At 34.0% G+C, this 23,464-nt stretch overlaps 1 pseudogene; it reads left to right on the forward strand.

Annotated features, from left to right (window-relative positions):
* The first annotated feature begins 18,021 nt into the window (after window positions 1–18,021).
* Window positions 18,022–19,329, forward strand: LOC149151475 (protein POLLEN DEFECTIVE IN GUIDANCE 1 pseudogene; annotated as a pseudogene).
* The last annotated feature ends 4,135 nt before the right edge of the window (window positions 19,330–23,464 follow it).

Below are 23,464 nucleotides of genomic sequence, written 5' to 3' on the forward strand. Positions count from 1 at the left end.
GGTTCCACCTGAATGTACAAAATCAGACTCCAAATAAAATAAACTCACATCCATACGCTTCTCACGTCCACTTTTGAATTTAAACTTCAATCACTTTAGGGCTCGATATCCATTGGATAACGGAGGCCATCAAATCCTTCGGTCTGCGGCCCTTCAACTAGCATGCAGATTACCAAATAGCTCAACTCCCATAGTTGATTGTGATGTAAGCATTTGAAATTTAGATCGACAGTTGTGATTGACTACGGGCCTTCGACCATGATCAATACATCCATACACTCCTATCCCCCACAGTCTATTCCTCTGCCATTTTTTATTTCAGCCTTAGTCACAATTCCTCTAATGATTGCATTGTGTTCTCACTCTCTGTCTATGCTCTCATACATCCTCATGGTTCATCTATTAAACCCCTTTTGTCAGGACAGGAATAGGAATTGAACTCTTGGTTCAGGAACATAACTACTCTATGGAAGTAGGAATCGAACTTCTCCATGGAAAATGAATACCCTTCATCTTTACTCTAACACAGAGCTACGTAGGATTATTACCTCCAATGTTACTACGTGTACACATCTCCTTTATACGTGGGGAATATACCAGCCCAAACGAGATCAATTTTGTAATCCAGTTTGGTCATTATACTTCTGATCAATTCGTATATGTACTTCCTCTTGGTGTCGAACAGAGAATTATCATCTTTATTTCATTCCTGGGATGGTCGAATTTAGGTGTTACCAGATCTTCTTTCCTAATTCAACTGTGAGTTATCTCTGAATCCAAATATTTGATCCTCCTGATCCAAAGATCACTATAACAAATGGATTCAATGACTTAATATACACACAACTGCTTTAACTTCGATCAGATCATCATGATGATCACGATCGCTCTCTCTCTCATTCCACTGGATTCCTGTACAAAGCTCTCGACTAATGATTCACACTAAACTTCACACATACACAAATTCATCTACCAACCTTACCCAATCATAGAATCGACATGTCATACATATATGATACTTTATTTGATTGTCAAACTCCTAACTTGATTTCACCTTCTTACTCTACATAAAACAAAGTTCTCCTTCATGGATGTGACTCGATCTTCGTGGACAGGGAAGATACCTCCTTCAATGCTGTAAATAAAACTACACATACGCACTCCAAATTCTTAAAACACTTTATGCTGCTCCAATCACTAAGATATCTCGTAATAGCTGGTCAAGTTTCATGACCTCTGCAAATACCTTCTACGTTGATAACTTCATCTCGGAATCGCAGGCTTCTTCAATGCATATTTTCAGATCTAAAGATTCGACTTATTACAATGGTCTTTCAAAATGATAGAATTGCTTCAACAAAAAACATTAAAGGAGCAAATCTCTTATCCAAGACTTCAATGGGAATTCAACCTATCAACAATCATCCAAGATGAAATAACATAATGAAAACTTTCTTTCATTAATCAAACTATATACATAAAATGTGTGGCCCTATTTCTCCATTTGAAATGGCGCTCACACATTTCCTCACACCTATCTCTGTCTTTTCCTCTATCTCTACTTCTTCCTATCCTCTCTATCCTATCTATCCTCATACAGAGGCTAATATTTATAGAATTAATTACATAGTTATGGATTATTCTAAATCCATGATCTCCTCTATAGATCACTCAACTAAATCCCTAAAATATCTTATCCCTCTTTTGACTCAACTAATTTCTATTCAAGGAATTCATAATCCCTAACATATATATACAACCCAACTCCTCTCATATTCTCAATTATAAGAGAATATTTACAATAAACCACACACTCAAATTTTCCTCTTAAAATGTACATAATTTATAAAATAATTAAGAAAAACATCACCCCCTAAATCAACCAAATAAACAATAATATTTGAGCAGAATGCTCCTGCATCACCATGAGTAGTCTGTAGTCTTGTTCAGTTTCATCTTCATCACTATTGGATAACCCATCACTATCTTCATGTGTATAGTAACTTCTATTCACAACCTGTTTTCTAATTTCTTTTGCATATTCCTTTCCTTTTTCATATTTATCTTTATGAGGATATTTGGGAACATAATGGTTGACTCTACCACAAGCAAAACATTTGAAAGGTAGCTTACCTCTGAATCTTTTGGAACCCCGTTGAAGCTTCTTGAAAAAATTTACCTCATCATCTTCTTCTAAAATGTGCTTTGATTCATTGTGCTTTTCCTTTTGTTTTCCCTTTGCTGACACTTTAAAAGTGGCTTCTCTCATATCTGATGGACCTCCTTTTCTAATTTCAAACGCAGATAGGATTCCATGGAGTTGAGTCACAATAATAGTTTGAGGATCCTGTTTTTCTTCTATGGTAGACACTTTTGAATCAAATTTAGAAGACAAAGATCTCAAAATTTTCTCAATTAAAGTAACTTCCTTTATCTCTTCACCTAGATTCTTCATGCAATTAACAATCTCATCTATACGTAAAAAGTAACTAGCAACACTCTCATCATTATGCATCTTAAGAGTTTCATACTCAATTCTGAGAGTTTGAAATTTAGCACATTTTACATGAGAGTCTCCTTCATAGCTCTGAATGATTTTGTCCCATATCTCTTTGGCTGTCTTAAGCTGCATGACTTTGACAAATTCTAATTCTGACATACTTCCCAATAATGTATTGATAGCTTTGGCATTAGTTTCGTATGACTTCTTACCTATAGAGTCTGTAGGAATTGCTGCTGGAAATTGATATCCTCCTTCCACAATTTCCCAAACATCGGCTCCAAGCGATTGTATATAGGCTCTCATTCTTATTTTCCAATATACTAAGTGCTCCCATTGAATATTGGTGGTCTGATGGATCCCATGCCTTCGTGATTACTCATCTTGAAAATAACTTCCTTCGAGCGATCAAGCTTCTTCTGAAGGACTTGATCTGATACCAATTGTTGGAAATAATACTGAGAGGGGGGGTGAATCAGTATTATCATATCAATAATTTTTCATTTCCCAAATAGATTTGTATATGCTACTTATATGAATCAAACTACTGTGTATACGTTACTGTGATTAGAGAAACCAACGTATACCTAGAGAACTTATGATTTAGTCAATTTATCATGTGTTGATCTTTAACGAGTGCATAAGTAACTTATTAAACAATGCAGGAAAAATAGAATAAACCATCACACATAAGCAACAGACATGAACACCAAGATTTAAGGTGGAAACCCAATGCGGGAGAAAAGCCACCTGCTGCTGTCATCTCTGTCTTCTTTTAGTATTAAGAAAATATGTTTACAATCTTGTACTGGTGCAGACTCATACCAGTACACAGACACCCACCTGCAGAAGGCTACAACCTTCTCTCATTTCCCATTTTCTACTAGAAGGGAGCTACAACACCCTAGATCTTGTGCTAGCCAATGAGTTTACTAGTATGTAGGCGTCGGCCTATAGAAGGCTACAACCTTCTCTCTTCTTCCAGGGACCATGTTTCATAAATTTTCAGACTGTATGCTCCTGGTACACAACAATACAAATGAAGGCCTCATTTCATCAAATTTTCATACTGGACCGATCAGAAACTTTGAAACTCAAACTACATCAAGCAACAATTAGTTAATCTAAAAAATCATATCACTGTCACCAGAACACTGTGCTGAACCCAGAAACGTACATCATCATTCAGAACCAGCTGTAACCTCAAAAATCATGCATCATAATGTATACGCTACTTTACTGAACCCAACCTATGTGTATATGCTACTTCCTTTAACAAAACCTGCGTATATGCTCAAAAATTACTAAAACATAAAACTCTTGAATCAAGTCTGTACCAACCAGCAATATATTGAACATCTACTATCAATTTTCAGAGCTTTACATAGGCAGTAATAGAGATAATCCTTCTTACTTTAGACAATCAATCAATCAGACACCAAAATCCTTATGCATTCAGTTTTACATTCATATCTAAGAAGACTTCATTGAAAGACAACAGTAAAACAACAAAACTCATTAGACAGATCAGTCAGATATGAAGAATAGGCTTTTCCTTTGTATACGCTACTTGAAAGAGTAGAACCTGCATGTACACACGCTTTTACCGAGATGAACCAGCGTATAGATCTGCAAATATCAACTCATAACTTCGTTGCTATTCCAGACTTCAGACAAATCGAGATCATGATATTTAAATAATAAAATAGGTGTACATAATCTGATCTAGCCCAACCAATATCACATCATTAAATGATAAGTCATTCAGGTCTCATCATCTTGATCCAACATTAAATTCAAGATGCACAAAATATTTCAGATCAAATCGCGAACATAGCCCCTGCAACATAAAATATATTTCAAATAGAAGTATTCCTTAGAAAACCTTTCACTTGCACACCCTCGCCTTATGAGCTTCTCCTCCTTATATAGTTTTATACCTTTCTCAATACCTCAGACCAAAACCACTTAGGACCCGTGGTATTCTTGGACGGGATCAAATAGTCATTACTTCGCTAAATATTGTGGGTTAATATCATGGTATTGGCCCTTGATATTGTATCCTCTTGAATTTCCTTGATTTTCCAACATATACGCGCTTTTTTTCTTGTGAAAGTGCATGTATAAGTATACGCTCTTTTTGTTATGTGAACCAGCCTGTATACACTGTTTTGACTAAGTGGACCTGTATATACATCTTAAACTTATTTTCACTATCCTTTACCTTCAACTTCTTCTTTCTGATTAGTAGACTTTAATTCCATCTTCATGTTCTTCTATACCAATGCGCTATTACATATGAATGGACCTGTTACACTGTGGGTTGTCTTTCATCAAAACTGAACTGACCTCTGAGTGAGTTGCTATCAAGGACACCACTTGTATCATAATGCCAACATATAATCATGCCTCCACTTACTAAAATAGAAGGTGGAATCGAGAATTCGTTTCCTCCAAGGCTTATGCCATTCAATCACTTGAATAGAAAGTGTGATACATAAACTTTGAGACGATAAGGTTGAAAATGATGGAGGTAGGAATCGAGTCATGCCCGACACTGAACAAACTCGATGATGTTGACGATCATAAATATAGAAGAAAATAGGAGAATTGACTATCATATTTACTCTTCAACTAATGATCAGCTCTAAGAGAAGCTTATCTTATTTGTGGCAACTATCTCTCTAACAAAAAAAAAACAAACACACAGAGTAATAATCCCTCTCCTACACATCCAAATCTACAAAAAAATTAAGAAAATTACAATGATTTCATTTTCTTGGGCCGTCCACTAAGGGAACTAAGCCCAAAAAGGTTGTGATACCAAGAAAGAAACCAGAATTGCACACACACAAAAAACAATATATATTCATCTATTAATTCTGAAAAGCAAAAGACATTAGAGATATATATTGGTGATGAGATTCAAATTATTCCAAACTAAAATATTATTGTGGAGAAAATCTCTCAACTAACTCCAAGAACGAGAAAACCTAATCTGACACTATACTATTAGTGTTATTTCTAAATATATATAAATACATCCCAACTCCAATCTATAAAAATATATTTTTAATATGATTTGGACGTTAGCCATTTATATCCACTGACATATTTTAATTATGTTTTACCTTGAAATTTATATACAATTAAATCTTTTATGTACTTTCCAGCTGTGCGGGGATTACCATCACATAATTATTAAAAGCAATAGAATGCTCTCTAAAAATGTTCAAGGATAATGGGGAAACGGTTTGGAATTTTAAATTTAGGTTAGTTGTCAAGATTGATTTTTTTCACATTTAAAGATTTATGTAGAAATTGTGAGTGCTAAATTATTTAATATTTGTTATTTTTATTAAAAACAATTATTGGATTTATTTATTATTGTGAACGCAAAAGAAATTATTTTATATTTTTCATCAATAATGGTTACCTTTTATCAGATTTTCGTTATCTTGAATTCTTGTAAATTTATAATGTCTTTTATATTTATATCTTAATATATAAAATATATTTTATCTCTTGAAAAATTTTAATTATTTATTAAATAATAATATACAATTTTTTTTTTTTTTTGACAAAATCGGTTACTGTTGTATTATAAAAACTTCATGGACTGAGTCCTAGTACATAGATGTGATAAAACAGGGCATTAAGGATCCAAAACGGGTTCGCAGACCCTTGATCCTCGTTGCTACACAAACGGTAACTGAAATGAAAGAGGTAACGGCTATATTGCCGGATAAAAGAACCTGCAAGCCAACAAAATTTACATTTCATAGATCCTAGGGGAGTTTCTGATTGACTGAATCATCCGGAATAGAATCCTTCCTTGCACTGATTCTGGTTGAAGCTTCTGCTTGCATGCTTTGTGTGAGAGTCCTGATATGCTCTATAGCTGCCTCAAGATGGGAGCACCTGTCCTTCAAGGCTTCGATCTCTTCTTTTTGCTTTTCGAGCTTCTTCCGTTTTGATCTGCTGTCCGCCTGGTAGTCGTCTTTGAGGTCATTGAAACGCTTGATGAATCTGCCAATCATGAAAGTGTGCGCTTTGCAGAGGGAACATTCGCTGTTCGTGATGACATTTTCAAGAGGATTGTTGACAGGCTCCTGGGCTCCCTGCTGATCTTGCTGGTCCGCCATTTCGCCAAGCTTGGTGGAAAGTCCGGTGAGCTGGTGGTGCAGAGAGGAACGATTTCAAGGGGAGAGGACGACGATCAGAAAGGGAAGGTGCTTGAACAGGGAGTTAAAATAATGGCCATTAATCTACTGTAAAAAATATTTAATATATAAAAAATACATAACATTATTAATATTAAACAATACAATGCTTTCGTGTAAACCTTTGAAAACATTCAATTTTAAATTGAAAATGTCCCATTTTAAACATACCCGGGAGCCTTTGCCTCGTGTAAACTAATTTAACAAATAATTTACATACTTCATGTTAAGTTTACAATTTATTTTTTTAATCATGGTTAATGTTCCATAATGTTTACTCCCCATCAAATAAATACAAAAAGCAAAAAAGACATTATGCATCACCACACCTTATTCGAACGGAGTAATAATCTTTTTTCTTCGCAATAAATTTCCCCATGCTATGATAGTAATTGGTTCATTGTTTGAAATAATTTTACTGTCAACTGTCGTTCATAAAACACAATCAAGAATAACAGAATGAAATATTGGCACGGTATCAGAAAATCGACAGAAGATTTAGATTCTCCTCGATAATGTCGATGAAACGCATAATATTTAAAACCTAAAATATTCTCTACGCAGTCGAAAGGTCAAGACAAAGCCGGACAAGCTTACAGTCATTCAGTAACTGTCTATATTTTTAGGTATAATTAGAAGTGGGATTTGCATAGAAAGAGAGAAAAAATACAATTTTTTAATTAACCACTTGAATTATTTTCTATTCATCGTATTTATTTTAAGCAGAGCTTGTCGGCATATCATCATGGTTATGCTTGAAATGGCCTTCTGTTTTGCAAAGCACATCACCATTCACGGTTTATCCTTCTACTAGGATTTTATTCTGGGGCCAATAACTTTTTACGAAACCAATATAGCTAGATGGAACTGATGGGTGGCTGTAATGTGCATATTAAAGGCGAATGACAAGACCGTTTAGCTTTGCCGGTGGAGTAATCTCATTACAGTGTACAGATGTAGGAGAATTCAGAGATGTATTGGCCAGATCTCTCCATTCCAAAAGTTTTATTCATTATCTAACGTTGTGTTTTTCATTGAGTTTTAGCTGAAGTCTTGCTAACATGGCTTCCTTTAAGATTCATGTCAGGTTGGTTATAAACATGTCAGGTTGGTTAGGTTTATAGTATTTTGCATGTTATATTTCTATAAAGTTGTTTAACTTGTATTGGTTAAAAAATTATTCATTTTGTGAGTTTGGTTTTTCATTTTGTTTAAAACAAATCTTTAAACAACATGGTGGCAATATAGGACTCCCATACCAAATTGGATAGTCTAGTTGATATTTTGCACAAGGATGATCCCCTAACTATTGGGGTAAAATTTGACTAGTCAACAATGCCTTACAATTTTGTCTTTAACATTTCAAAGACCATATTTCCATGCATTCATTTATCACTTTCCTAGAGTTAAATGATCATTGAAGTACACACAAGTTGAAGAGATCAGTAGAAGACTATAGGTTAGACCACTCATCTTCGCTCTCATGGATGGGGAAGGCCATAATGCATTCTCATCTCGACAATCACTATTGGGTCTAGATCAACTAAGTTGAGTAAAAGACTAATGGAGTGTCCACTTCCCTCAAGAGGTAATGAAAACCCTAATGCATTGATCACCCTTTTTTATTGAAAACTCTCTTATCACCTTTCCAACTTTTGAGTGAACACTTGGCATTATGGATACAATTGTATAGAGAACTTTGATTTGTCGTAGAGATCTCAATATATGTTAGTCTCATGTATTCACAAATTCAAGTAAGGTTCAAGTTTGTGTGCATAGTTTAAGATTTTTGTTTCATACTTCTTGAATTTTGTAGTGAAATTTGACTTGGGAGTTATAATACATCTAACTTAACTCATATTACAAATCATGACCTATTTTGCAAGTTCTAAATTAGGCTTGACACTTTTTTCAATTAAAAACTATACCTTATACAAACTGGTAGTATTGTTGACATTTGTGTTACTCTTAATGGTTTGGAAAGCCATTTTGGCCTTAATACTCATTCAAAAACTATGCTCATTTGGATAGAATACATACACAAATAGATCCAAGGCATCTATAATTATTCTCTCGCTTAATTTGCTTATTCCGATGCATTTTGTCTTATATTCTCATACCAAGACAATTTACACTAAATCACATTAGCACTAGCAACAACCTCTTCACATGGAAGCCGACTTGTCTTCTATCATCTTTCTTCACACATAGAGTTGTTGACTACCAATTGATCATAGAAATGATATTGGCTCTTGGGCTTCAATCCTTCCCTTATACAAAGGATGTCATTTCTCCAGCAACATAAACATCACACATAGAAATATCTCTTAGATAGTGTGGTAGTGATTTCTCATCTCACAAACCCTTCGTGGTGGGTTTTTCTTTCTCTGTGGCCTTGAGTTGGAAAACCACGCATTACCACACTCAAAAGAATAAGTACGATCTTGGTTTGTATATATACATGAGATTGAAATATCATAATATTCCTTTCAACTCAATCCTCCAAGAATCATTTTTTTTATGATATCAAAATAGTGGAGACCCAAATAGTTAGACAATTCAATTTTTCAATGCTACACCTGAATTCAATTCACAATCATAATATTTATACAAATAATCAAGAATTGTTTGAACAATGAGAGAATTGTTTATATTCTCAATTCCTAGAAAATATCAAACCTAATCCCCTAAGTATCTCCACTATCCAAAAAAATACAATTCACAATCATGATATTTATACAAATAATCAATATTTGAACAATGAGAGAATTGTTTATATTCTCAATTCCTAGAAAATGTCAAACCTAATCCTCTAAATATCTTCACTATCCAAAAAAATACGGGAATCCCAAAATTATATGCTTATTTCATAAATTCTTTCCATTACATAATATATGAATGAAATTAACTCATCCTACTTAAATTATTCTAAATAACTCTAAACCTTATTAAATTTGAGGAAATAAACATTAAATAATACTCTTGTATTATTGGTACTCTCATTAATTTATTAATTGTAATAATTGACTGTGTTAAACACTTTTTTTATTTCTCCATTTTATATTTTCTTTTAAAACTTTTACAGTGTTCATCTATGAACATGATCCAAATGTATGTGTTATTTAAAGCCCAAGAAAAGCATTGTAAGTTAACTTTTCCTCTTCTTATATTCTCATAAAACTTTTATTAATCTTTTATTTTTTATTACAATTTTATTGAATTTTTTAAAAGATATTGATTCTATTTGAAGACTATCTCTTGATATATTATGGAAATTGATTTGTTGTTATTGATAAGTTTTATGCATATGATGTCATATCTAATTAACTTTTTATTTTTATTTTTATTTTATTGAATTTTAATGACTTTATTTCAAAAGCTATTCTTCAATATGTTAGCAACATTGATTCGTTGTTTTTGATAGGTTTTATCCATATATCTCTATATCTAATTCATTTGTTATGTTTTTAATTGGTTCCATTTAAACACTTTAAACTATTAAAAAACATTATTTTCTAATTTTTTATAAATTTTATATATTTGTTTTCATATTCAATTCATTTATTATTTAAAAGGTATTTTTTAATTAATTTTTTTATATTATTTAGTTTTTACTATTATTATTGTTTTAATTGGAATAATTGGTAACTAAGTTGGGCTCGTACCTATATGGAAAAATTGGTAACTAAATTGGGTTGGTACTTTATACTTCATATCAAGACAATCTCTAATTAACCTACATCCCAAAAATATATTAATTATTATTAATTAAAATATTAACTAAATATAAATTAAATATAAAAATAATTATTTTCATATCTATTTCATTAAATTTATAAATATTTACATTAATTTTTATATTAAATTAATAAAAAATAAAATATAATCTATAATTAAAAATAGTTTTCATTTCATTTTTTAATTTATATTTTCAAAATCATTTAAAATATATTAATTAAACCGAATTTTCACTAAACATTGCCTACATTAATTGATATAGTAATAATATTTTATTATAATAATATTTAAAAATATATATAATACTTTATAATTAAAATAATAATTAACCTATTTTACTAAATTTAAATGCGTTTCCCTCCGACTGGAATTATATTTCAACCCACGCATAACGAAGTGACCTAACATAAAGCAATGCCACGGAGAGCAGACAGTTTATATTTTATAAAAAAATAATATAGTAATATTTGTAAAATGCTATAGTTAAATTATATTTATATATGTGGGTAATTAGGAGAATTAGTTACCCGGTCATTCTCCACTTGACTTATATTAGCATGACATGGGGTTAGGGGATTTGAAACTAAAACTCACAATCTTTTAAATAAGTTTAAATAAGCTTTTAGGGGAGTCAATTTTAATTTTATATTAATTATTATTTTGATTATGTGTTAGTAAATTAATAACATCTAAATAATTTTAGATATTATATTTTATTTGATATTTTAAATAATAATAATAATTTGATCATATTCTCTCGATTGAGATGACGGATGGTGTTAGAGGTGACAAGATTTGATGTGATATGGATTGTACACGAACCATAACTACCGTTGTCCCCCACATGCTCAAGGCAGGGGGTGTGGTGTCCTTAGCCGAGAATGCATGGATAGTGCGCTGGAAAGGTGGCAGAGGAATAAGGTTGGGTGGCAGAGATGGTTAAGGCATTCGACGTGCCGGGCAAGTGAGAATTGCGGTGGAGACGGAAGGCGACTTAGCGCTAAAGAGGGGCGAAGGCAGCTTGGGTGCGGACAAGCAACAGTTCTCTGGTATGTAATTCGGTCTCATTCATGCATCATTTCCATGATCAGGTTGGGTTCTCGCATCAATTACATGATCTAGTGGGGCTTTCGCTGGGGGAAGGGAGGGGCACGTCCCAATGGGGAGTAGCATTGTATGGGAGAAACAGGGAGAGGAAAGGGAGGGCCATGGCCTTGCTCTGCATTTTGCTTTTCTCACATTTGAGTCAGAATCTCGGCAGCGACATTGGTAATGCTTGGTCGAGAAGAGACGCAGGCCCTTACCTAGTTGCTCAGACTAGGGGAATAGGGGATAGCGGGCTTGCCTTTTCTAGGGGTCTGAGTGTTGAAGGGAGAGGTAGGACAAAGTTGCGGGCAGGGCGTCAGGATATCAGCCATGATAGTAGAATGCTGAGAAAACCCTGGGAAAATGGGCATCTGCATGGTAGTAAGGGCATAACTAGGGACCCTGGGCAGTATATGAGACAGAGGGGGAAGCATAACCATGGAGGGCATCTGTTGGTTGAGGGAGTTAAAAGTGGGTGTAAAAGCAAGCGCCGAGCTAGGCTTCGGACAGGCCTATGGGCTTGGATCCAGCTGCATCGGGATGACAAGAAATTGCACCATGGCAAGGGTGAGGGGCACTTTGAGGAGCCCTCAAAGCCGCGTTTTAAACCCAATTCCCCTGGCCACTTGTGGGCTCTGGGCTACCTTTACCCACAGATGGCAAAGCATGGAAGAGAGGCATTGTATGAATAGCTACATTGGTATGATGTGCAAGGGTTGATGAACTTAACTTTGTTTGACTGTCCACAGGGCACCACTGCATAGAGTATGGCTCTAGCAATGAGAGGGCGTGGTCATGGTAGAAGAGGCCCGACCCACCAGGAAAACAAGAACCCGAGCACGTCGGAAGCTCATAGGGGCCGTAAGCCTATTAAACACCTCATAGTAGAGGCAGCAATGACATAACAGGATGAAACAAACGAAGGAATTCAGAAGCTGATTGATGACTGGGAAGCAAAGATAAAACAGGAAAGTGAACTAGAGGAGGAGATAGACGACTGGAGGACGATGGCTCCTGATCCATGGAATACCCGAGGTAGAATTACACAGTTCAAACACACCCTTTACTTGTATTTCTTGATGAAAATTCTACTTGGCAAAGTGATGGAAAAAATCTTTGTGGGGATGGCAGTCACAATGCAAGGCCTGCCTAGTTATAAAAAAGACATGGAGAAAATCCTCTTTCAGTTTCACAAACAGGACATCAGGATAGATCGAATTGATCATCACATCCCTTGCATCCTAGAGCTATATGGAACGCCAGGGACAACTATTGAAGATCTTGCTCTTGTAGCCTCTGTCTCCGATGAGCAGAAAGAGCAGAAAGACTAGATTCCTCATGCTTAGTTTTTGTTTATGCGGGTAGCTTTTAAATTTCTTGTTGCATATGTTAGTTATTAAAGTTATGTAGTATTTGGACATGAGACTGAGACTTATCTAACTTGACTAGAAAGACTGAAGCAATTTTGTTTTTGGATGACGTATAATGTTGACTGGTGGCCAATAGACTTGGTTTCCCATTGGGGTACAATCTGTGTGGTGTAAATTTTCCTAATATATAATAGAAAATGGATGGACCTCCCAAGCTTTCAACAAATAATAAATAATTTGATCATATTAATTTTTCTAAAAGTTTATAATAATATAAAATTTAGCTAAATTTTAATATAATAAAAATAAGGTATAGGTAGTTTAAATTTTTTGATATTGATGTGATGATGATTTTATTAATAATTAATTAGTTTATTATATTTTAAGATATTATTTGATTTTTTTGTTATAAAAACATTAAGAGAAGTGTCAAATATTCAATATAGTTTTCGTGACTTAAAAATGCAGACAGATTGGTAGTGCGACAAACAGTTTGAAAGTGAGAGTTAATTTGGTTATACACTAACAATATAAGAGCGTGCAAGTTTCATCTTCAACCCTCTTAGTGTGGCAATAATGTGAGACTCTCAAAGATCAATTTATTTATGGAGTTCACTAGAGTTTGTTCTTACTTTATGAATGCTTATTTTCTTCTTTAATCTAGTTAAAAAAAGTAACTTATTTTGATTTTCTAAATTAAAGTTTACCACCTCTTTAAAATATCTTAATTTTCTTCTCCTCTATGGCTACTTATCACATTAGAATTTCTTTCTAAATTTTGATGTAATAATATTTTTAATATTATCTTTATATTAAGATATATTAAAAAATTGATTTATTCCTTAATGGTTTAGCTAGATGTCGAACATCCTTTTACCATTCCTACTTGAGATGAAGGTGGAATGTGGTTTTGAGCCTTATCTAGATTTTACAGCATTTCTAGAAAGCTTCTTGTATTGTATGTTGCTTAGTTTGTTCTTACAAGGAAAAGGCTTGATAGTGTGCATTTTCTTTAATGTTGAGACTATAAGATATAAAATTTATTTTGGATCTATTATATCTTTGTCCGTGATTCTCTATAGAGGATGCACTCTCAAACTTCACATCCAAATAAAATGATAGGAGTATTAGGAGTCTCAAAAGTGGGTTTTTTTTTAATATCATATATCCAAAGATTCACTCATTTACAATTATTTTCAGTCTCATAATAATTTTTACACTCTCCATGTATCATTTTCTCAATGGTGTAATTCCAATTCACCTCATGATGAAATACCAACTCCAAGACATTTGTATGAAGGCAGTTCGACCAAGATTGTTTTATATAAAAGTATCATAGGTGATCTTTTTTGGTTTAATTATTGTAACCTTTTGCTTTGTCAATGTTAATATTCATACCCATATTGGAGTATAAATCAAGGAGGATTGTTAAATTCTTACCAAATTCATAAGAGTACCTCAACATTAATACAATATCACAATTATAGAGAAGAATAGTGATGAATGTATTGGTCAAAGTTGGGCCACCATGACTTGCTTCTTCTAAAAAATATTCTAACATGTTTATGTATATTCCAAAAGGGATAGGCGAAATTAGAAGAATTTCTTGACCTAAATGTTGTAATTAACTTCTTCCACTAGCCATTAGTGTTCCTAACCTTTGAAATAATGTTTAAATACAACCTTTTCAAAGAACCCCTCAACTGAAAATGAACATTTATCTCTACTGACTTACTCCAAGTTTTGTCATGTGTATTGTATTGAATGCATTTCTAAAGTCAATGAATAAATACAAGAGATTAGTTTTATTATTGTGTTAATCCTTGGACATGATCCTAAGAGTAACAAGGTAGTCCATAGTTGAAAATTTAGTAGAAAATATACCAAGCAAAAAACATAAAAAACTTAACTATATATTATGACTTTAGAATAAGGATTTCATAATTTTAATTTGATTTTAATAATTATTAGGCAGATTTATTTCCATAGTAGTTACGCCATTTTTGTTTTTTTAGTTCAATTGATTAATTAAAAAAAAATATCATATGAACAAGCGTCATATGAAATGAATTATATTTTTCCAGCATTGTTGTATTAAAGAGCCATGATATTGGCCCACAATATTGTAACAAGGCATATTTACATATTAAGGATTTATATGGTAAAGTGGAGGTAAACCTCCATAATTAAAAATGTTGTTACATGTTTCTTTAATGTATATATGTTTAACATATATATTAATTATTTTTATTATCAATAATAATAATAATTTAGAATAAAAATATAATTTAGTGAATTTTATGGTTTTTTTAAATTTTAGTAATGTGAGATATATAATAATATCTTTTAATGTTAATAGCCAATTGATATTTATCAATATTTACTAACCATTTAATTTATATGACTATATTAATATATTTATAATAATTTTTCAACTTAAACTATCATTAATTTTAATACATAACTATACATTTAAAATTTATTTTATAAAATATAATATCTATTTTTAAAATAAATTATTTATTTAATTAAAACCATATTTATAATCTATATCTTCCATGCATAAACAATGTCAAAGATATTCCCACCATGTCAACTTTTCGGTAGAAAAACCTACCCAAGAAGAACCACAATTTCCTCATTATAAATGCTTAGGTCACACGATATTCGAATTGAATACAAATTCAAAACATCATTCTGCTAAACAAAAATTATAGAGAAAATGGAATTTTAAATATTTTAATATACATACATACATATCTAATTTTCTTTCTCAAATGGAATACAAATTCCATTTGCATTAGTGCGTGCACAGGTACACTCGAGATAGGGTCTAGCGTGTTGAGTCATAGCCATGTGTTCACTAGGGTATATATATATTGTACATATCCTTCATAGACGAAAGGTAACCTTTGCATGGGCGGAAGGTCGCTAATATTTATTATTGAAATGTAAGTGACCGTCTAGCACCCTACAGGAATGGGCAGTCGATTCCCTTTAGGTCAACTCAAGTCAATTGCTGCAATAGGCAGTCTTTTCTAAATCGAAATTTAGGTATGTGGAGTGTATGTAGAGAGTTTAAATTGATTACAATTTTTATATGATTTTAAAAGAATTGGGTAGAAATTTTTTAAATTTGAGTTTTAGTTGTTAAGTTTTAGATTTTTTTGGGTGTCATAAAGGTTTTTTATGGTGTTGAATTCATTTTTGTCATAAAAAATTATTTAAACATTTTTATAGTCAGATTATGAAGAATTTTTAGCAAGATTTCAAAAAGAATTTTACAATCCTATCAAAATTATGGCATTTTTACACAAATTAATTTCTCTCTAGAATTAAACAAGATTACTTGAAGAATTTTTAGCTGGATTTGGTTAAGAATTTTACCACCCTATCTAAATATGAGTTTTTAGACAAACTAATTTCTCTCTAAAATTAAACAAGATTACTTGAAGAATTTTTAGCTGGATTTGGTTAAAAATTTTACCACTCTATCAAAATATGACTTTTTAGACAAACTAATTTCTCTCTAAAACTAAACAAAAAAATTTCAAGAAATCCAAATATTATAAATTTAATTTTTTTTAATAGCAAAAATAGATTTAACCCCATAAATAACCCTTAAAACTAAACCAAACCAATTTTCAAAAAATTTCTAACAATTTTTTTCGAAATAATATCTAAATTTCTATTATTTTTTACCCTTTAAACTACTTATGCTTTTATCCAAATTTCTATTATTTTGGACCTCTTTAAACTACTTTTACTTTTATCCAAGCTCGGATCCATCATAATTTAACTTTAATTTTAAAATTTTTTGGACCCTACTCGATTGCGAGATTTTAATTATGTTTTACTTTAAATTTTATATACAATTAAATCTTTACGTCATAAGGCGTTTCCCTCTGAAATCAACTCCCCCAACTGCTTTTCTGTCATCACTTTGCACCCTTAGATCCTTTGTTAGACGATTAGATTATCCTCACCCATTGATTTGAATTGTTCAGTGACGGTTGGGACTCGCTCGGTAGTTACTGCTTTCCCTTCATGTAACTGCAAAACCAAGAGACACTCAATAACAACACGATAGCTCAGGGGATGCAGAAGAAGACGAAGATTTTTTCATTGGCCACGGCAATGCCAAGCTTGGAATTCCTACCCGGAATGGCTTAGATGTTGCTGTGAAATCACACGGCAGACGACATAGAAATAAGGGTTTAAAGAGCAGTGCCACAGATTTACCACTCTTTTCAGCCCCGGGTAATGGCCAAATCCATGGAAGCAATTTTGCAGGGGATGCAGAAGAAGACGGAGATTTTGCCAATGGCAACGGCAATGCCAAGCGTGGAATTACCACCTATAATGGCTCAGATGCTGCCGTTAAATCACATGGCAGACGACGTAGAAATAAGGGTTTAAAGAGAAGTGCCACAGATTTACCACCGTTTTCAACCCTGGACGATGACCAAATCCATGGAAATAATATTGCAGTGAATTCCTTAAATTCTCCCTCCACTATTCCAGATTTCGGATTCTTGAAGGAAGTCGCCGTGGAACAATCCGAATCAGGATTTTCAAAGCAAACTGAAGCGGGGCACGGGGTTATTCAATGCCATGTAGAGAACTCTGTTTGCTATTGCTAGAAGATGATAGTAATAATAACACCAAGAAAGATGAGCCAATTGCCCTAGATAATGAGAGATACCATACGAAAATGGACGATTCTTTGATTTTCCAGGAAGCAACATATATGGATGCACATGAAAATGGAGTTATGGGTATTGATCAAGTGGAGTCGGTCGACCCAGAGGACAAGGTTTCGGTTTCTTTACTAGGGGCACATAGATCGGTTCCAACAAATCTGGAAGACATTTCGAATATGTGCAACAATTGGGGTTCTCCTCCTAAGTTGAGGCAACGGACTCTAAATGATAGTTTGAATGTGAAGGCCAACTCTTGCATGAAATGCATAGTTGAGAATGAAATAGCAGAAGATCAGAAATCGAATGGGGCCGCTTCTCCAAGTTGTGGATTAGAACAGCAACAACAACCTGACAAGGATTCAAATAAGGGAAGGGTCAGTTTCGGAGATCCCTAAGCACTGATGGATTGAGAGCATGTGATTGCTCACAGCTCCAAATATCCTACATATGTTGGGATGTCCCCATTCCAATATTTTTTTAGTGAAATATATGGAGGCAGTTCTCTGCGAAGCACAACATCAGTTGGAAATTATAAAAAGAGACAGAGGGTTTACAATACAATGTTCCATGATCCTTGGAGATGTTAATTTCTTATTGATGTGGGATTTTTTGTGTGCCTTGATTCCTTTCTATCATTATTGACTCTCATGCTAGCAAAGATACTGGCATTCACATGGAGATGCTTGACGGTCAGTTCCAGAGGTCGTGTGCTGATGAGCTTTCTGACATAGGATGCTTAGTCATATTGATTTGTTGAGTGGCACTTCTCCAAGTAACAGATATTAGACTCATCTACCATTTTATCAGAGGACAAGGCACTGTCAAAATTTATGTGGTGTTTAATGTACTAGAGATATTTGATAAAATCTTCCAGTCATTTGGAGGGGATGTGCTTCAAGTGTTATTCAATTCAGCAGGGGGAGTTGCAAGTAGCTCTAAAGAATCTATGGCATTTGAGACTGCACATTTCATTCTGGACCAAATGATAGTTTTTGTTGCATTCATCCTCTATCATTTTAGCCCAAGCAATTACTATATCAGCTGCAATCATATCTCACACACAATGCCTTGTTGGCACTACTTGTGTCAAATAATTTTGCGGAGATTAAGAACAATGTTTTCAACTGTGTGAGCAAAGAGAATCTGCACAAGATGGCATATTATGATACTGAGGAGAGGCTCCATATCATGGCATACATCATATTTGTATTGGCTCAAAACATTTTGGAGGCAGAAAATGCACGGGTTTGGAGTTTTGCAATGAACGCATGCATGATTTGGTGCTATGAAATTCTTGTGGATGTTATCAAGCATGCGTTTCTTGCAAAATTTAACGAGATAAAACCGTCTACTTATTTCCTGTTTGTAATTTTCTCTTAAACCATGAAATAATGATGAATTAATGTTTCCCTGTTCATGTTCAAACTATGTTAATACTTTTTAGTTCCTGTACAGGCATGGTTGCATCTTTGACAAATGAGAGTGCTACAAGAAAGTCTGTCTATTTTGCTCACTGCACATCAAAGATGATCTATATAACACATTTGTTGGCGGAAGAGCCTGAGAAATTGACAAGCCCACTTCTGGCTGATACCTATGTTACACTGCTGAAGGGAAGAAATGCGTGGTATGGTCAACGGATTGCAAAGGGAGAAATTAAGCCAGACATGGGGGACAACATACAAGGAAAAGGAATGATACAGGTTTAAATCCAATTTTGAGCTCAGGCAATATTTTTATTTTTCTCTTTTATTTATTGCCGCAATACATGTTTCATAGTTTAAATGAGACATAGCAACCACAAAGTGGGAAAACTACTTTTGGAAAGCTTCCAAGGAGACCCATAAGCTTTTTAGCAGTCCTTGGCATGCTTTAAAAGTAAGTTCATAATCCAAAGATGGCAGAGTATTTATGGTTGGAAATGCAGTATCAAATACCATATTGCAGAAACATACTTTTTGTTTTTGATAATATAGGGTGTATCAGTGGTGGAAGCATTCTATGAATTGCTTTGGATGCTTAGTCATATTGATTTGTGGAGTGGCACTTCTCCAAGTAACAGATATTAGTCTCATCTACCATTTTATCAGAGGACAAGGCCATTTCAGTGAAATATATGGAGGCAGTTCTCTGCGAAGCACAACATCAGTTGGAAATGATAAAAAGAGACAGAGGGTTTACAATACAATGTTCCATGTTCCCTGGAGATGTGAATTGCTTATTGATGTAGTATTTTTTGTGTGCCTTGATTCCTTTCTATCATTATTGACTATCATGCCAGCAAAGATATTGGCATTCACATGGAGATGCTTGACGGTCAGTTCCAGAGGCCGTGTGCTGATGAGCTTTCTGACATAGGATGCTTAGTCATATTGATTTGTGGAGTGGCACTTCTCCAAGTAACAGATATTAGTCTCATCTACCATTTTATCAGAGGACAAGGCACTGTCAAACTTTATGTGGTGTTTAATGTAATAGAGATATTTGATAAACTCTGCCAGTCATTTGGAGGGGATGTGCTTCAAGTGTTATTCAATTCAGTAGAGGGAGTTGCAAGTAGCTCTAAAGAATCTATGGCATTTGAGACTGCACATTTCATTATGGACCAAATGATAGTTGTTGTTGCATTCATCCTCTGTCATTTTAGCCCAAGCAATTACTCTATCAGCTGCAATCATATCTCACAACAATGTCTTGTTGGCACTACTTGTGTCAAATAATTTTGCGGAGATTAAGAGCAATGTTTTCAAACGTGTCAGCAAAGAGAATCTGCACAAGATGGCATATTATGATACTGTGGAGAGGTTCCATATCACGGCATACATCATATTTGTATTGGCTCAAAACATTTTGCAGGCAGAAAATGCATGGGTTTGGAGTTTCACAATGAACGCATGCATGATTTGGTGATGTGAAATTCTCGTGGATGTTATCAAGCATGCATTTCTTGAAAAATTTAATGAGATAAAACCGTCTGCTTATTTCATGTTTGTAATTTTCTTTTAAACCATTAAATAATGATGAATTAGTGTTTCCCTGTTCATGTTCAAACTATGTTAATACTTTTTAGTTCCTGTACAGGCATGGTTGCAGCTTTGACAAATGAGAGTGCTACAAGCAAGTCTGTCTATTTTTCTCACTGCACATCAGAGATGATCTATATAACGCATTTTTTGGCAGAAGAGCCTGAGAAATTGACAAGCCCACTTCTGGATGATACATATGTTACACTGCTGAAGGGAAGAAATGTGTGGTATGGTCAACGGATTGCAAAGGGAGAAATTAGGCCAGACATGGGGGACAACATACAAGGAAGAGGAATGATACAGGTTTAAATCCAATTTTGAGCTCAGACAATGTTTTTCTTTTTCTCTTTTATTCATTTCCGCAATACATGTTTCATAGTTTAAATGAGACATAGCAACCATAAAGTAGGAAAACCGCTTTTGGAAAGCTTCCAAGGAGACCCATCAGATTTTTAGCAGTCCTTGGCATGCTCTAAAAGTAAGTTCATAATCCAAAGATGGCAGAGTATTTATGGTTGGAAATGCAGTATCAAATTCCATATTGCAGAAACATGAATGACTACTTTCTGTTTTTTATAATATAGGGTGTATCAGTCGTGGAAACATTCTATGAATTGCTTTGGATGCTTAGTCATATTGATTTGTGGAGTGGCACTTCTCCAAGTAACAGATATTAGTCTCATTTACCATTTTATCAGAGAACAAGGCACTTTCAAACTTTATGTGGTGTTTAATGTACTAGAGATATTTGATAAACTTTGTCAGTCATTTGGAGGGGATGTGCTTCAAGTGCTATTCAATTCAGCAGAGGGAGTTGCAAGTAGCTCTAAAGAATCTATGGAATTTGAGACTACACATTTCGTTCTGGACCAAATGATAGTTTCTTTTTCATTCATCCTCTGTCATTTTAGCCCAAGCAATTATTCTATCAGCTGCAATCATATCTCACAACAATGCCTTGTTGGCACTACTTGTGTCAAATAATTTTGCGGAGATTAAGAGCAATGTTTTCAAACGTGTGAGCAAAGAGAATCTACACAACATGGCATATTATGATACTATGGAGAGGTTCCATATCATGGCATACATCATATTTGTATTGGCTCAAAACATTTTGGAGGCAGAAAATACATGGGTTTGGAGTTTTGCAATGAACACATGCATGATTTGGTGCTGTGAAATTCTCATGGATGTTATCAAGCATGCATTTCTTGCAAAATTTAATGAGATAAAACAGTCTGCTTATTTCCTGTTTGTAATTTTCTCTTAAACCATTAAATAATGATGAATTAATGTTTCCCTGTTCATGCTCAAATTATGTTAATACTTTTTAGTTCCTGTACAGGCATGGTTGCAGCTTTGACAAATGAGAGTGCTACAAGCAAGTCTGTCTATTTTGCTCACTGCACATCATAGATGATCTATATAACACATTTCTTGGCGGAAGAGCCTGAGAAATTGACAGGCCCACTTCTGGCTGATACATATGTTACACTATTGAAGGGAAGAAATGTGTGGTATGATCAACAGATTGCAAAGGGAGAAATTAGGCCAGACATGGGGGACAGCATAAAAGGAAAAGGAATGATACAGGTTTAAATCCAATTTTGAGCTCAGGAAATATTTTTCTTTTTCTCTTTTATTTATTGCCGCAATACATGTTTCATAGTTTAAATGAGACATAGCAAGCACAAAGTGGGAAAACTGATTTTGAAAGCTTCCAAGGAGACCCATAAGCTTTTTAGCAGTCCTTGGCATGCTTTAAAAGCAAGTTCATAATCCAAAGATGGCAGAGTATTTATGGTTGGAAATGCAGTATCAAATTCCATATTGTGGAAACTTGAATGACTACTTTCTGTTTTTTATAATATAGGGTGTATCAACAGTGGAAACATTCTATGAATTGCTTTGGATGCTTAGTCATATTGATTTGTGGAGTGGCACTTCTCCAAGTAACAGATATTAGTCTCATCTACCATTTTATCAGAGGACAAGGCACTTTCAAACTTTATGTGGTGTTTAATGTACTAGAGATATTTGATAAACTTTGTCAGTCATTTGGAGGGGATGTGCTTCAAGTGTTATTCAATTCAGCAGAGGGAGTTGCAAGTAGCTCTAAAGAATCTATGGAATTTGAGACTGCACGTTTCATTCTAGACCAAATGATAGTTGTTGTTGCATTCATCCTCTGTCATTTTAGCCCAAGCAATTACTCTATCAACTGCAATCATATCTCACAACAATGCCTTGTTGGCACTACTTGTGTCAAATAATTTTGCGGAGATTAAGAGCAATGTTTTCAAACGTGTGAGCTAAGAGAATCTGCACAAGATGGCATATTATGATACTATGGAGAGGTTCCATATCACGAAATACATCATATTTGTATTGGCTCAAAACATTTTGGAGGCAGAAAATGAATGGGTTTGGAGTTTTGCAATGAACGCATGCATGATTTGGTGTTGTGAAATTCTCATGGATGTTATCAAGCATGCATTTCTTGCAAAATTTAACGAGATAAAACCGTCTGCTTATTTCCTGTTTGTAATTTTCTCTTAAACCATTAAATAACGATGAATTAATGTTTCCATGTTCATGTTCAAACTATGTTAATACTTTTTAGTTCCTGTACAGGCATGGTTGCAGCTTTGACAAATGAGAATGCTACAAGAAAGTCTGTCTATTTTGCTCATTGCACATCAGAGATGATCTATATAACACATTTGTTGGCGGAAGAGCCTGAGAAATTGACAAGCCCACTTCTGGCTGATACATATGTTACACTGTTGAAGGGAAGAAATGCGTGGTATGGTCAACG

This window comes from Pinus tabuliformis, chromosome 9 (genome assembly GCF_031772625.1).
Source record: "Pinus tabuliformis cultivar Carrire ecotype Pingquan chromosome 9, CPIR1, whole genome shotgun sequence".
NCBI lineage: Eukaryota > Viridiplantae > Streptophyta > Pinopsida > Pinales > Pinaceae > Pinus > Pinus tabuliformis.